This window comes from Rhinopithecus bieti, unplaced genomic scaffold (genome assembly GCF_001698545.2).
Source record: "Rhinopithecus bieti isolate Rb0 unplaced genomic scaffold, ASM169854v2 scaffold_43991, whole genome shotgun sequence".
NCBI lineage: Eukaryota > Metazoa > Chordata > Mammalia > Primates > Cercopithecidae > Rhinopithecus > Rhinopithecus bieti.
Genome location: NW_016817751.1, coordinates 43,537 through 58,129, shown reverse-complemented (window position 1 = coordinate 58,129; position 14,593 = coordinate 43,537). Strand labels below are relative to the sequence as shown.

The following is a 14,593-nucleotide window of genomic DNA, read 5'->3' as shown; positions in this document are numbered from 1 at the left end:
ATCCAGTGAGTCGAGGCATGGATGCAACTAAACATCCTGCAATACACAGGATAGTCCCCACAACCAAGAATGATCTGCCCTGAATGTCAGTGGTGCTGAGGTTGAGACCCTGCATCCAGCTTCCTCTAACGTTATCTTATATAATCACAACGCATTCCTCAAACTAAGAAATTAACATTGGGTTGATACTATTAAGTAAATTCCAGACTTTATTTAGATTGCCCCAGTGTCCTTTGTCTTCTCCAGAACCTACTCCTTCTTGGTCTCCTCCACTCTTGAGTTTTTCTGCCTTGTTTTTCACGACCTTGATACTTTTGAAGAGGGCTGGTGAGGTATTTTGTAGAAGTCCTTTTTCAGTTTGGTTTTGTCTTTTCTCATGATTTAGATGGGGGATACAAATTTTGGAGGAGGAATGCCATAGAGGTGACTGGTATTCAGGTTGTTTGCCAACAATAGGGCAAAGAATAATTATGTATATGTATTATTGTTTAGGTCTGCAGTTTATGTGTAGGCTAAATTGCTGTTTGGTAAATTGCACTCTGATAGCTATTACAATAGTACCAACTTAGCATTGTATCTTCCTTTGATATTGTAATTAACTGTTAGTAAAACAACATACTTTTCAGTCTCTTGTATCTTTATTCATGTGTCATTACCACCTACCACTAACACATGAGGCTGCCCACGCTCCACACTTGTACCAGCACTGTGAGCAATATAATTTTGGGGTTTCTGCTAATCTGATACGTGAAAATTCGTATTTCAGTGTAGTTTCATCTTGTTTCGTTGCTTTTTATAAGGTTGAAAATTTTTTCACATGGTATTGGGCTTCTTGTTTCCTTAACTGTAAGCTGTCTGTTTATACCATTTGCTGTTGATTATCTAAAAACTGATTTCTAGAGACTCTTTATATATTAGAGCAATTAACTCTCTGTTTTGTTCACTATGATGTCTCAAACACCTAGAAGGGTAGCTGGCATACAGTAGGCATTCAATAAATAGTAGCTGAATGAGTAAACAGTTGCAAATGTTTTCCCTGTATGTCATCTATCTTTTGTTTATGGTGATTTTCATCAGAAAGGATTTTAAAATTTTTGTATGTAGTCTAATTGCTAGTTGTTTTCTTGATTACTTCTGGGTTTTGATTTATAGTTAGAAAAGCTTCCTCCATTTGGATGTATGAAAGAATCTTCCTACCCTCGTAATTTTATGGCATTTTTTTACCTTTGAAGTTTTGTTCCATCCGGAATATATTTTGTCAGGATTGAACGATGGGTCCAACTTTTCTCCTAAATGCCTGCTCGGTTGTCCCCAATACCATTTACTGGATTTATCTTTTCCTGCATTGAGCTGAGATGCTATCTTTATCATAAAGTAAATTCTCATGTACTTGGCCATATTTCTGAACTATTTTCTTCCCTTGATTTATCTTCCTATTCATGTGCTAGTATCATACTATTTAATTATTGTGGCTTTAAAGCCTTATGGGTCTAATCATTCCTTATTTTCTCCTTTAGAATTTTTCCAGCTGTTCATGCTTATTTGCTTTTCCACATGAACTCTAGAAGTACTATATCTAGTTTTAAAATTCTGTTGGTATTTTTATTAAAACCATATTAAATTTATGGAATCACAACTTAAGGAGAATTGACATCAAAGGTGTCTTTATGATATCTTCCTATTTAAAAACAGGGTATATGAATTTTATAAATTCAAGTCTTCTGTGTCCCTCAGAAATGTTTTATAGTTTTCTTGTTAACAGTTTATGTTGTTTATTAAGAGCATTTTAGTTTTTTAGTTTCTATTATAAATAGGCTTCCTTCTTCTGTTATGTCTTCTAACTAATTGTGAGTTACATGTGTCAAAGGAATTGATTTCTATAAACTGACATGGTACTCCACTAATTGCTGAATTATCTTTGTAGGAGTTTTAGTGTTTCTCTAATGTTCTTTATCTTTTTTGGTCTAACTTTATTGGATCCTGCCTGAGGTTAATTCAATTAAATTTAGTATTTAGTATGCTAATAATCATGGAGTTAACTATTTATAACAGATTATTTTGTTATTTTTTGATTGCGGTGGCTTTTCTTAGAGTAACTCTATTCTGTCATCCAGGTTAGGGAGATTCCTGACCATTTTCTGTTTCATTAAAAAAAAATTATTTTGTTAAAGGATGTGGGTTTATCTTAAGTATGTTTTAGGGAATATCTAATGAAATTGACATGACAGATTTGTTGACAGGAGAACCCATTAATTCGTGTAAGTATTCTGCGTCTTATGACTTGGTGAACCTAATCTTTGGATATATCTGAAGTAAACCCTACCTGCGACAAGAGTATATATTTCTCTAATGCACTACTAACTCTATTTCTAGTAATTTTATTGTAGCTTGTTTGTTGTGTTACATATTTTTCAGAGATATTGGCCTATTGTTATTTTTGGGGTAGGTAGGAGGTCTAATCTTGTGATTATGAGTTTTGTATCCCCTGTTCATCCTTGGTCTGTATAAAAGAGAAGCTGGAAGCTGTTAGTCAATAAATAGATCCAATCTATGAACGCGTATACGGTTCAGGTTGTTATGACTAAGAGTTAGTTTATGGAATTAAACAGGATTGTTGGTGTGCTGATCATGTCACCACTTAGATTTGGTTTCTAAGAGAAGAGAAAAATAAATTCCAAGTTTCAAACAACTGACTTACATGAAAATTTCTGGATGAACATTGCTGGAGTCTGTCTTTATCCTGAGATTCTATAGCAAAACTCCCTTAAGGATTTTAAAGGGTTTTGAATACACCCATTTCCAGCCTTCTTTTTTTTATTTAAAAGGGTATTAATTTTCATAGAGAATCTACACAATGCATGTATAATAAAAACATGTCACTTTAACTCTTCTTTCGCTAATCTGAAATACCTCTAAATTCATGTCCAAACTGAGATAAGACATTGGTACACTTCAATAAAAATGCATAAGCATTACAAGATGTTAAAACTGATGCCACATCTGAGCCCAGCTTTGTTTTAAAAGGGGAGACGAGGATTTCCTTAGATGAAAATTGTGGAGAGAATGTACCTGATCATGATCAACCTCTACTGGCTGCTTCTTAATGATCCAGGTGATGGACTCAGACAGGGCTGGACCAGGGAGATACTGGACCTACTTGGGTCCAGTAATCTAGAAAGGTGGGCACCAGGCAGGAAGTGCCAATGACCCAAATTCCATGAGAGCGTCCTGGCCAAGAGATTGGGTTACTGAGTCATTATTTAGTAGTGAAAACCACTCAGGAATCAGACGACGAGGTGATGGTTCTCAGGGAGTATGCGGAGATGAACAGTGGTCCAGAGGAGCTCCAGGCCCTTCTGAGCAGCTACCTGAAGAATCGCTGCTTAGGATGGAATCATGCCCAGCCTTTGTTTCTGCAATTAACTGTGTATTTTTTATATTCCCTAGTGGGAAAACAACCAAAACCATTTGATCTCTCAATTCTAGTGAGGCTCCAGCAGGTAGTCTCCTCTAAGTATTGTTGGGAGGTATTAGACAGTGCCCAGCGCATAAAGAAGGAGGCTTCACTTCTTCAAGGGAGACTGAGAATTTTCCTTTTAAAATGAAATGCAGAAAAACAAATAACCCCATTAAAAAATGGGCAAAGGACATGAGCAGACACTTCTCAAGACATACAAGTGGCCAACAAACATGAAAAATGCTCATCATCACTAATCATCAGAAAAGTGCAAATCAAAACCGCAATGAGATGCCATCTTACAACAGTCAGAATGGCCATTAATAAAAAGTCAAAAAACAACAGATGTTGGTGAGGCTGTGGAAAAAGGGAATGCATATACACTGTTGGTGGGAATGTAAATTAGTTCAGCCACTGTGGAAAGTAGTTTGGAGATTTCTCAAATAACTAAAAACAGAGCTACCATTCAATGCAGCAATACCATTATTGGGTATAAACCCAAAGGAAAATAAATCATTTTGCCAAAAAGACACAGGCACTCATCTGTTCATTGTCACACTATTCACAACAGCAAAGACATAGAATCAACCTAGGTGCCCATCAGCGGTGGACTGGATAAAGAAAATGTGATAATATATACACTATGGAATACTACACAGCCATAAAAAAATGAAATCATGTCCTTTGCAGCAACATGGATGCAGCTGGAAGCCATCATCCTAAGCGAATTAATGCAAGAACAGAAAACCAAGTACTGCATGTCCTTGAGAGAACTAAACATTCAGCACACAGATATAAAGATGGGAACAATAGACATTGGGGGTTACTGGAGAGAGGGGTAGGTTAAAAAACTACCCATTGGGTACTGTGCTCATTACCTGAGTGATGGAATCCGTACCCTAAACCTTAGCATCATGCAACATACTTACGTAACAAACCTGCACATGGTACCCCCTGTATCTAAAATAAAACTTGATAGAAACAAAAAATGAAATGCAGATCAGGAGGAGTCAGAATTCTGTACTAAATGGGGAGAGGAAGAAAGAGGGAAATGGAGAGGAAAGGAGGGGGAAAGAGGTGGGGACCAGAAGGATACAGTGGGGGAAGAAAGGGAGGAGAGAATATATGGGCCTCCAGAGCACAGCCCTTTGAGATTCTGAATATAGAATCTCAAATAATCTGAATATAGAAGAAATAATCTTGGGGGGCTGGACAAAGGCATCCAACCTGAAGGATGTGGGTCATTGTTCTTTCCAGCTGGACAAGGCAAGTTTCTGTAGAACTGCTCTCTGCTCCCTGCCTGTGGGATGGCAGCTACAGAAAAGAAGGCTGCTCTGGGTGTGTTCACAAGGACTTAGAAGGAGCCAGTGTCAGGAACAGAGGAGGGGACAGCAATATGTTCCTGAGTCCCCAAGTCCTCAGCAGCACCGCAGGAAGCTCATTGGCCCACCCACATGATCACCTCTGTCCCCTGCAATGTGACCCAGGGCCAGGGTCATTCATAAATTACAGGTCTCCTTCTAAGGCAATGTTCAAAGAGAACCGGAATACAGTTCCCCTAGTTAAACTTCCCAATTCAAAGTGCCTTGGTAATGTCGCCACTCTTGAGATTGAAACATAAAATATATTTCAGGTAATTTAGGAAAAATACTACCCCACGCTTAGTTGATGGCATGGAATTCACCAATTTCTATAGCTCTTTATGATGTTTGCCTAGCTAAAGAACAAAAAATGAGAAAACATTAAAAACAACGGACATCTCACTGTAGAACTGGAATGAAATATGAATTAAAAATGACCATCTGGTGATTATCTAAAAACAAATCACAGTCTGAAACCGCTGAAACTGGCAATTTAGAATGTTATAAACATTGCCGAATTAAACTGGACACAGAATACATGAGCAGGCTGTCTGAAGTTGTGCCTGTAGTCCACAGGGAAAGGTGCTCCTGCTCCACTCACCTCCCCCAGCCTTTCTAAGCCTTGGCCCACAGGGACCCTGGAGGCTGAAGCTCTTCAAACAGGCTACAGCACATGAAGGCGAGGCTTTCGGCACAGACCCCTAAGTCCTCAAGGGCATGTTTCAGGAGCCTCAGTATATAAAGCACGTTTTCTATTAATAGCTTTTGTATTTAATGCTTTGACATCTGGGGACTTGTTGACACCACAAGCACTGTCCCTCCCAAGGTTGGCTGATTCCCAGAGAGAACAGACAGCTGCAAGAGCGCCCTTCATTTGCAATCCAGAGCTTACAGCCCCGCCATCTACTTTATCAGGCTCTTACACCAGGGCCACTGTTCTCCTGCACCAATCACCCCACGGTCAGGTATCAGCCAAGTGGGGACAGCCCCCTAGGCCACAGAACACTCTGAAATTATTCGAAGTAGCCAATCCCAAGCCTGCATACCCTGCCTCGCCTGTTCCTTCCCACTGAAAACACAATAAAAGCTCTTGCCCGCATTTTCCCCTCACTTTCTCTGCCTCCTGACCAACCCCGGTACTTCCTCATGTGGCCCTGCACGGTGTGTCATGCCTCCAGCTTCTAGGGATCTGGGAATAGGATCAACTTCTTCCTTCATGACAGTCATTCCCATGTCTGCATGTTCTTACTATACCTGATTAAAACAAATCCCAGGTACCCTTAAAACACTCTGCCTCCAGTGCAGATGAAAGTTGGGAGCATGCAGGGAGCCTGCAGCTGCCGAACCTGCAAGAGCTCAGGGGCCCCATGAGAGTGTGGCCTACGGATTTTTAACCCCAGTCCTCCATTACCTAGCTGTGTGACCTAGCAGGAAAGCACTTAACCTCACTGAGCTTCACTTTCTTCATCTGAAAAATGGAGACAATAATATTGCCATCAGAGAGTTCCTAGAAAGATAAACTAAGTACTTGGCAAATATGGAGTCACTTAGCACTCATAAATATTAGTTCCCTTCATGAGGATTTCCTAGAGTTTACGGCCTTTATCTTTCTGTTTAAAATACATTCTTCTGTTTAAAATGTATTCTTTTTTATTTTTTGAGACAGAGTCTCACTCTGTCACCCAGGCTGGAGTGCAGTGGCGTGATCTCGGCTGACTGCAGCCCCTGCCTCCCGGGTTCAAGTGATCCTCTTGCCTCAGCCTCCCGAGTAGCTGAGACTACAGGTGCCCGCCACCATACCCAGCTAATTTTTGTATTTTCAGTAGAGACGGGGTTTTGCCATGATGGCCAGGCTGGTCTCGAACTCCTGGACTCAAGTAATCTGCCCGCCTTGGCCTCCCCAAAGTGCTGGGACAACAGGTGTGAGCCACCACACCTGGTCTAAAATACATTTTACATTGTAACCATTATTTATTTATTTGCCTTTATCCTTTTATACCAGTGCTTAAAAATAGAAGCCACAGAGGTAATTAATTTTCTAGTAGCCACATTTAAAAGTAAAAGAAATAGATGAAATCCTTTTAATAATATAATTTTACCAAATATATTCAATATATTATCTCTTCAACACGTAATCAGTAAGAAAAGTTACTGAGATGGTTTATGTTTTTTCCATACTAAGTTTTAAAATCTGTTGTGTATTTTATACTTCAGCCCATCTCAATTTGGATGCTACCTTTTTCATCAAGATACTTGATCTATATTTAGATTTAAAAAAATTTATACTTGAAAACATATATATACATATCCAAATGGTTCCAAACATTCTTAAAAGTTTTTCTTCTTTTTTTCTTTGGAGACAGAGTCTCGCTCTGCCGCCCAGGCTGGGGTGCAGTGGCACGATCCTGGCTCACTACAACCTCTGCCTTGTGGGTTCAAGCAATTCTTGTGCCTCAGCTTCCCAAGAAGCTGGGATTACAGGCGCCTGCCATCACGCCTGGCTAAGTTTTGTAATTTTAGTAGAGACGGGGTTTCGCCACATTAGCCAGGCTGGTTTCGAACTCCTGGCCTTAAGTGATCCGTCTGCCTCGGCCTCCCAAAGAGCTGGGATCACAGGTGTGAGCCACTGCGCCCGACCCAAAAGTTTTTCAATAACTGAATTGAATATCAGTTTTTCAATTGAAATTTAAGTGAATTAGAAGTAAATTAAATCTTCATTTCCTAAGTTACACCAGCCACATTTCAAGAGCTCAACTGTCACATGTGGCTTGTGATCACTCTATTGGACGGCACAGTTTCATGCCATTTAAAATATATCCTTAACCATCCTGTATTTCAAGCACTATTTATCTTACCAGTGTATGGATCCCAATATTCTTAAAGTAAACAACAATATTATAATGTTCTATCTTTTCATTCTAGAATACAACACATCATTTAAAGTTGGTGAAATTTTTTACCTTTAAAAATACTCCTATCACCGCCAAACCATTTTCTTCCAGTGCTGCATCCTCAAAGTTTTCAAATTTGACTGCATTCCAATGCACTAAGTGCAGCTGAAACACCATGGAAAGAGGGTTAACACATGACTACACAGAATCTCTCCAGAATAAACCCACATCCTCAGTCAACCTATGACATTTAAACATGTTTCCTCACCCAAAGTAAAGCCACTAAGAAAACCATATGACAATCCAAAATGAGATAGAAACAAAGACCAGGAAGAAATTTAGGCAAGAATAGCAATTAATATTTCTTTGGAATAAAAGGACTTAGGGAGAAAAAATAAAATTCATATAGCAAACTGAGTCGCATTTCAGTAAGGGATCAACATTTGCTCGTTCCCATTCTGCTTTCCATGAAATACTAACATCTAAAATCCATTTACATTTAAAAGAGAAAATGTTTACATTGAGAAAAATAAATTATCCTTATAGGAATTAGACAACACTTGAAGACTGGCTGGGTGCAGTGGCTCACATGTGTAATTCCAAGACTTTGGGAGGCCAAGGTGGGTGGATCATTTGAGGTCAAGAGATTGGGACCAGCCTGGCCAACATGGTGAAACCCCGTCTCTACTAAAAAAAAAAAAATACAAAAATCAGCAGGCGTGGTGGTGGTGGGTGTCTGTAATCCCAACTTCTCAGGAAGCTGAGGTGGAAGGATCGCTTGAATCTGGGAGGCAGAGGATGCAGTGAGCCGAGATCGTGCCTCTGTACGCCAGCTTAGGTGACAGAGCAAGACTCCATCTCAAAAAAAAAAAAAAAGTTGAAGACACACTTCTTCTTTGAGAGATGACCACTTAAAATGTTTTTATTGTTGATATTACATTTAAAACTAAATTACTGCCAGGTGCGTTGGCTCACGTCAGCACTTTGGGAGGCTGGGGCAAGAGTATCACCTGAGGCCAGGAGTTCAAGCCCAGCCTTGGCAACACAGTGAGACCTCGTCTCTACAAAAAATTTTAAAATGAGTTGGGTGTGGTGGTACGCAACTGTGTAGTCCCTACTACTTGGGAAGCTGAGACGGAAGGATCACTTGGGCTAAGAAGTTCAAGGTTGCAGTGAGCTATGACTGCACCACTGCACACCAGCCTGGGTGATAAAGTGAGATCCTATTAAAAAAAAAGCAAAACCAACAAACCAAACAAAACCTAAATTACAAAAAAGTTATAAGAAGCAATTATATTTCCTTATGATCTCCCTATATTTTTGCTATGGTTTGCATATGGTCTGTTTGGTCCTGCCAGGTCTCATGTTGACACCTGCTCCCCAGTGTTGGAGGTGGCTTCATGGGAGGTGTTTGGATCACGCAGGCAGATCTCTTATAAATAGCTTGGTGCCATTCGGGTGGAAGTGAGTTCTTACTCTTAGTTCCCAAGATAACTGATTTAGGTTTTTTCTTTTTTTGAGACAGGGTCTCACTCTGTCACCCAGGCTGGAGTACGGTGGCACAACTGTGACTCACTGCAGCCTTGACCTGCTAGGCTCAAGTGACGCTCCCACCTCAGCCTCCCAAGTAGCTGGGACTACAGGCATGTGCCACCATGCCTGGCTGGTTTTTTTTTGTTTTTTTTTTTTTAATTTTTTTTTGTATAGACAAGGTCTCACTATATTGCCCAGACTGGTCTCCAATTCCTGGCCTCAAGTGATCCTCCCGCATTGGCCTCCCAACGAGCTGGGATTACAGGTGTGAGCCATTGCGTCCAGTCACAGAACTGATTGCTGAAAAGAGCCTGGTACCTCCTCCTTTCCCTCTTACCATGTGATCTCTGCGTGCTGGCTCCCCGTGGCCTTCCAACATGAGGAGAAACAGTTTGAGGACCTCACCAGATGCAGATGTGAGCAGCATGTTTCCTGTACAGCCTGCAGCACCATGAGTCAAGTAAACCTCTTTTCTTTATAAATTACAGTTTCAGATATTCCTTTGTAGCAACACAAATGGATTAAGATAACTTCTCTACAAATCATTCCTTGTCCACCACTCATGAACTTATTTTCTGGCATCACCATTCCCCCAAGTCTCCTAAGTGAGACACCTCAAGGTCTTGGTTAACTTTGCTTTCTCTTCTCTGGAAGAGGATGTCACCTCCTAGTTCTGTTGCTTTTATTTCAGAAATGCTTTTTAAAAGTTGCTATTTTCTATATTTCTATTGCCTTCATTTAATCTCCAACCACCTATCACTTGGATTAATCTCAACTTGTGGCCCTGCATTGCTGCCTGGGCTAATCTAAAAACATAAAGTAACTGGCTAATTAAAATCATGCTATGCCACTCTCTCATTTACATATAACTAGTTTCTGATGAGCCTGCCCTCCATCTACCCTATTATGCTTTGATGATCACCACTCTCACTGCCTCTCCCCACAACACACATTCAACATTCTGGCCACATCATTTTGTTTTTTTGTTTTTGGTCATTTCCTGAACATTCTATCACATCTGCCTTTGCACGACTTTTCCTCAGTCCAGAATGCCCTTCTAATGCTCTTGGCAAACTTCCATACATCCTTTAATACCTAATATAAATGGCTCCTCCTTAGTGAAATCATCATAGACTCCGCTGAGTAGTCTGTATCACACGCCTTCCTCTGTGGTCCCATAGCCCTTTCAGAAACATTTTTCAAACCACACTTGCTTTATAATTTTAATTTCAAGCATTCTTCCCTCACTAGACTTTGCCCTTTGGGTGGTTGACAATTAGTACTCCTGGCACTTCGTGCAGTGCTTTGCACATAGTTGCCACTCAGAAAATGTTGGATACATAAATAATGATAAAATTCATACGTGTTATTAGGTGGCCACAAATATAAAACGTGTTTTTCTTGCCTAATTATCCTTCTGCTCTGTATTGTGATCTTATATTTTACAATGTAATTAAATAGAATTACTATTTAATATAGAAGTTATTTGCAAAGTAAGCCAGCAGAGGAAAACTAGTACATATTCAACACATAAACACACAGAAAATAGATTTCTGGTAAAGCTTTCATTTCATTTCATGCCCTTTCTTCTATGCCAATTACAAAATCTGTACACAGAGATATATGTATTTGTTAATAAAAAATATTACCTATACTAGAAGGAAACGTCCATAAAAAAGAAAAGGGAATTTTTCCATACACTGAAAAGTGAGTCCAATGATCATCCAGAAAGCCCATTCAGGGCATATACCCAAAAGAACAAAAAGAAACATTTGTACACCCATGTTCATAGCAGCGTTATTCACAAAAGCCAAAAGGTAAGGAATAGATAAACAAATGTGGTCTATCCATATAATGGAGTATCATTAAGCCTTAAAAAGGAAGAAAATTCTGACACACACTACAACATGGATGAACTCTGAGGACATTATACCAAGTGAAATAAGCCAGTCACAAAAAGACAAATACTGTATGATTACACTCATATGAGGTGCCTAGAGTAGTTCGATTCATAGAGACAGAAAGCAGAATACTGGCTGGGCGTGGTGGTTCATGTCTGTGATCTTTGGGAGACCGAGGCGGGCAGATGACTTGAGGTCAGGAGTTCAAGAGCATCCTGGCCAACATGGTAAAACCCCCCTCTACTAAAAATACAAAAGTTAGCTGGGCGTGGTGACAGGCGCCTATAATCCCAGCAACTTGGGAGGCTGAGGCAGGAGAATCACTTGAACCTGGGAGGCAGAGGTTGCAGTGAGCTGAGACTACCCCACTGTACTCCAGCCTAGGTGACAGAGCAAGAATCTGTCAAGAAAGGAGAAGGAGAAGGAGGAGGAGAAGAAGAAGGAGTAGGAGAAGGAGACGGACGCGGAGGAAAAGGGGAGGGGAGGGGTGGGGGAAGGTAAGGGAGGGGAGAAGAGGGGAGAGGAAGAAGAAAAGAAAGAAAAAGAAAGAAAGGAAAGAAGAAGAAAGAAGAAGAAAGGAAAGAAAGGAAAGAAAGAAAGAAAGAAAGAAAGCAAATACTGATTGGCGAGGAGCTGGAGGGAGGGTGAATGCGGGCAATCTGTTCTATGGTAAAGTCCAGTTTTGCAAGATGAAAGGATTTCTGGGCTAGATGAGTGGTGGATGATTGTACAATAATGGAAATGTACTTAAATATACTACTTAACTGTATTCCTTTTTTTTTTTTTTTTGGACGGAGTCTGCTCTGGTCGCCCAGCCCCTGGAGTGTAGTGGCCAGATCTCACTCACTGCAAAGCCCGCCTCCCGGGTTCCGCCATTCTCCTGCTAAGCCTCCCGAGGAGCGGGACTACAGCGCCGGCCGCACCCCCTCGGCTGCGCCCGCCCTAATTTTTGCTATTTTAGTAAGGACGGGTTTTCACCCGTGTTAACGATGGTCCTCGAGCGGTCCCCTCGTGATCCGCCCGCTCTCCGCCTCCCAAAGTCTGGGGATTACAGCTTGCTTGAGCCACCGCGCCCGGCCTGTATTCTTAAAAATGGATAAGATGATAAATTTCATATTATGTATATTTTACCATAATTTTTTTTTAAATTCCAATGACTTCCATGCCATTGCTCACAAAGAGGTCAATACTGTCATGGAGAGAGTTTGATCTGTCCTCTGTTAACATGACACTGTTTCTTTAACTCCTTACAAGACCACCAGATCTTGCCCTCACCTGATTTATATGTAGAATCTTCAAATTCCACGAGGAAAGAGTACCCATTATTCCAGACGTGGAGGCAGGTGGCTGGATCATAAGAGATGGTGAGCGGTTTTAAGCCGGCATCATAAACACTGTCCCTCCACCAAATGTTGATGGGTGACTGTTGATCGCCCCCAGGAACCAGGTCCACGCTCTCCCAGAGTGGATGCACTAGAAGAAAGCAGGTCAGGCTATTATCAAGACTGTCCACTATCTAGCATCACATATGAGGCAATTCTACTTCTGGAGACCCTGTCAAGGCTAATGGGAACTAACAGCTTTAGCAATTAGCCATTCAGGGCCTTAATCAGCTGACTAAAGCAAAGGCTAAAAGACAAGCAAAGGCTAAAAGCAGAAGAACAGCATTCTGCCATCTTGAAAACCCAACTCATCTCAGTCTGCCTACTAAGCTCACCTAAACCAAGTGCTATCAGTCCTGTGATAACAGTAAAATGCATGGAGATTAGTGCCATGTGGAAATAGGTATTCATAAATGAGTTTCTTTTCTTCACTGAGAATTTCCGAAGCCCTAAGCCCCCAAACTAGCTCTAAATACAAAGACAAACTAATTTGATTTTCAATAACAGACTTATTTTCAAAAAACACACACAAAAAAAATGGGGGCAGAACTTTGAGAAAGGAAATGTTCAATCAAGTATTGTGTTTAATTGGTTGGCTGGTAGAAATCAAGGCTCGCATAGCCTGCATCCTTAAGATGCTCGTCCCACATAACTGTGCATGCTGAGTTGAGTTCACCTCCTATGTAAGCAAACTCTGAGGACCAGGCAGCCATCCTGCAAAACCTGGCTAGAACATCGGCACTGCTAAGGTCCCTGGAGGTCGCAGTGTGTCACAGGGATGTGGAGATTATCTATTAAGGTGTACACATACAATTCATCCCCCACAGGCACTGAAGACATTGCTGATGCTGATTGTCCTACAGAGTCAAGCACCAGGTCTCTGTAGCAAGTCCCTAATAAGTATCAGCAGACTTGCTGATAACACAGATCGGCCTGTTGAGACCCCCATGTGTGATGAGCAGAACCAATGTGTATCAGTTTGGGGTGGTCCAGCTGCCTGTCCTTTAGAAGTACCATGGATGGGTAGGATCAAGAACAACAGGAAAACTAGGAGAAACATGTATTGAGAGAAATCATTACCAATGACCCCTCTGCATCTCGCCCTACCACTAAGAATGGGTCGAAGGATTTAAGAAATAACTAGGCAGCTCCTACCGAGTCAAATCCCCCAAACATGGCAGAGACACCCTCTTGTTTCCATAAAAACCAGAAACTTCCCTCTGGTTTACTCTTACAGGGGGACAGTTCTCCTGCTTCAGTAGCAGCCCAAAGATGGAAGTTTAAAATCTTAGCTTTAGCTTTATTTTTTTGTGAGGGTGGGCAAGTGTCCTGGCAGTACAGACACTGAGCTCTCTTGGGAGTGTCCAGACTGGTGGTCTCATCAAAGAGAGTGACTATGGCCCTAGGGGACATTTGGCATTGTCTAGAGACATTTTTCATTGTCACAACTGGAAGAGGGTGCTACTGCCATCTAGTGGATAGATGCCAGGGATGCTGCTAAACATTCCACAAAGCAGAGGAAGCCACCACTGCAAAGAGTTACCCAGCCCCAAATGTCAACAGTGGCCCAGTTGAGAATCTCAGTCTACAGAAACTCAGAATATTCTTCTCTTTTTCCTACTTCTTCCTATAACATAGTATTCTCTTATCTCTAAAGAGATTTAAACCTATTTAAAAAAATTAAGTTCTACTTTAACTATAAAGGGTAGACATGCAGGTTTGGTATATGGAGTGACACTGAGGCTTGGGGTCCCAACGGTCCTGTCACCCCAGCCATGTGAGCATAATACCCAACAGGTTGAACCCAATGTTTTAATTTTTCTTAGTATGAAAGAATTCCTCACAGAAGAACAATAATTTTCCATTAAATTTAGGAGCCAAAAATTAAAAATGCATTTGAACTGGCACAATATTTCAATACTATAATCTGATCAGAATGCAGATTCCTTCTAGAAAGCCCTTAAAGGGCCGATTCTATTTTTAAAGATTCCTGACACAAAGAGACTACGCACCTTCCCCTCTGAGATACTCAGTGGTTGATAATGTGAGAATTCATATTCTTCAAAGC

The 14,593-nt window shown here is 40.9% G+C and overlaps 1 long non-coding RNA gene across 1 annotated transcript in view; it reads right to left on the bottom strand.

Annotated features, from left to right (window-relative positions):
• Positions 1 to 2,575: 2,575 nt before the first annotated feature.
• Positions 2,576 to 14,593, bottom strand: part of LOC108517984 (uncharacterized) — a 26,280-nt gene continuing 14,262 nt past the window's right edge. The window contains exons 4-6 of the long non-coding RNA XR_001882263.1: positions 12,419 to 12,616; positions 7,779 to 7,874; positions 2,576 to 3,593 (exon numbers count right to left, since the gene is read on the bottom strand). This is a non-coding gene — a long non-coding RNA (uncharacterized LOC108517984). The remainder of the gene's footprint in view (positions 3,594 to 7,778; positions 7,875 to 12,418; positions 12,617 to 14,593) is intronic.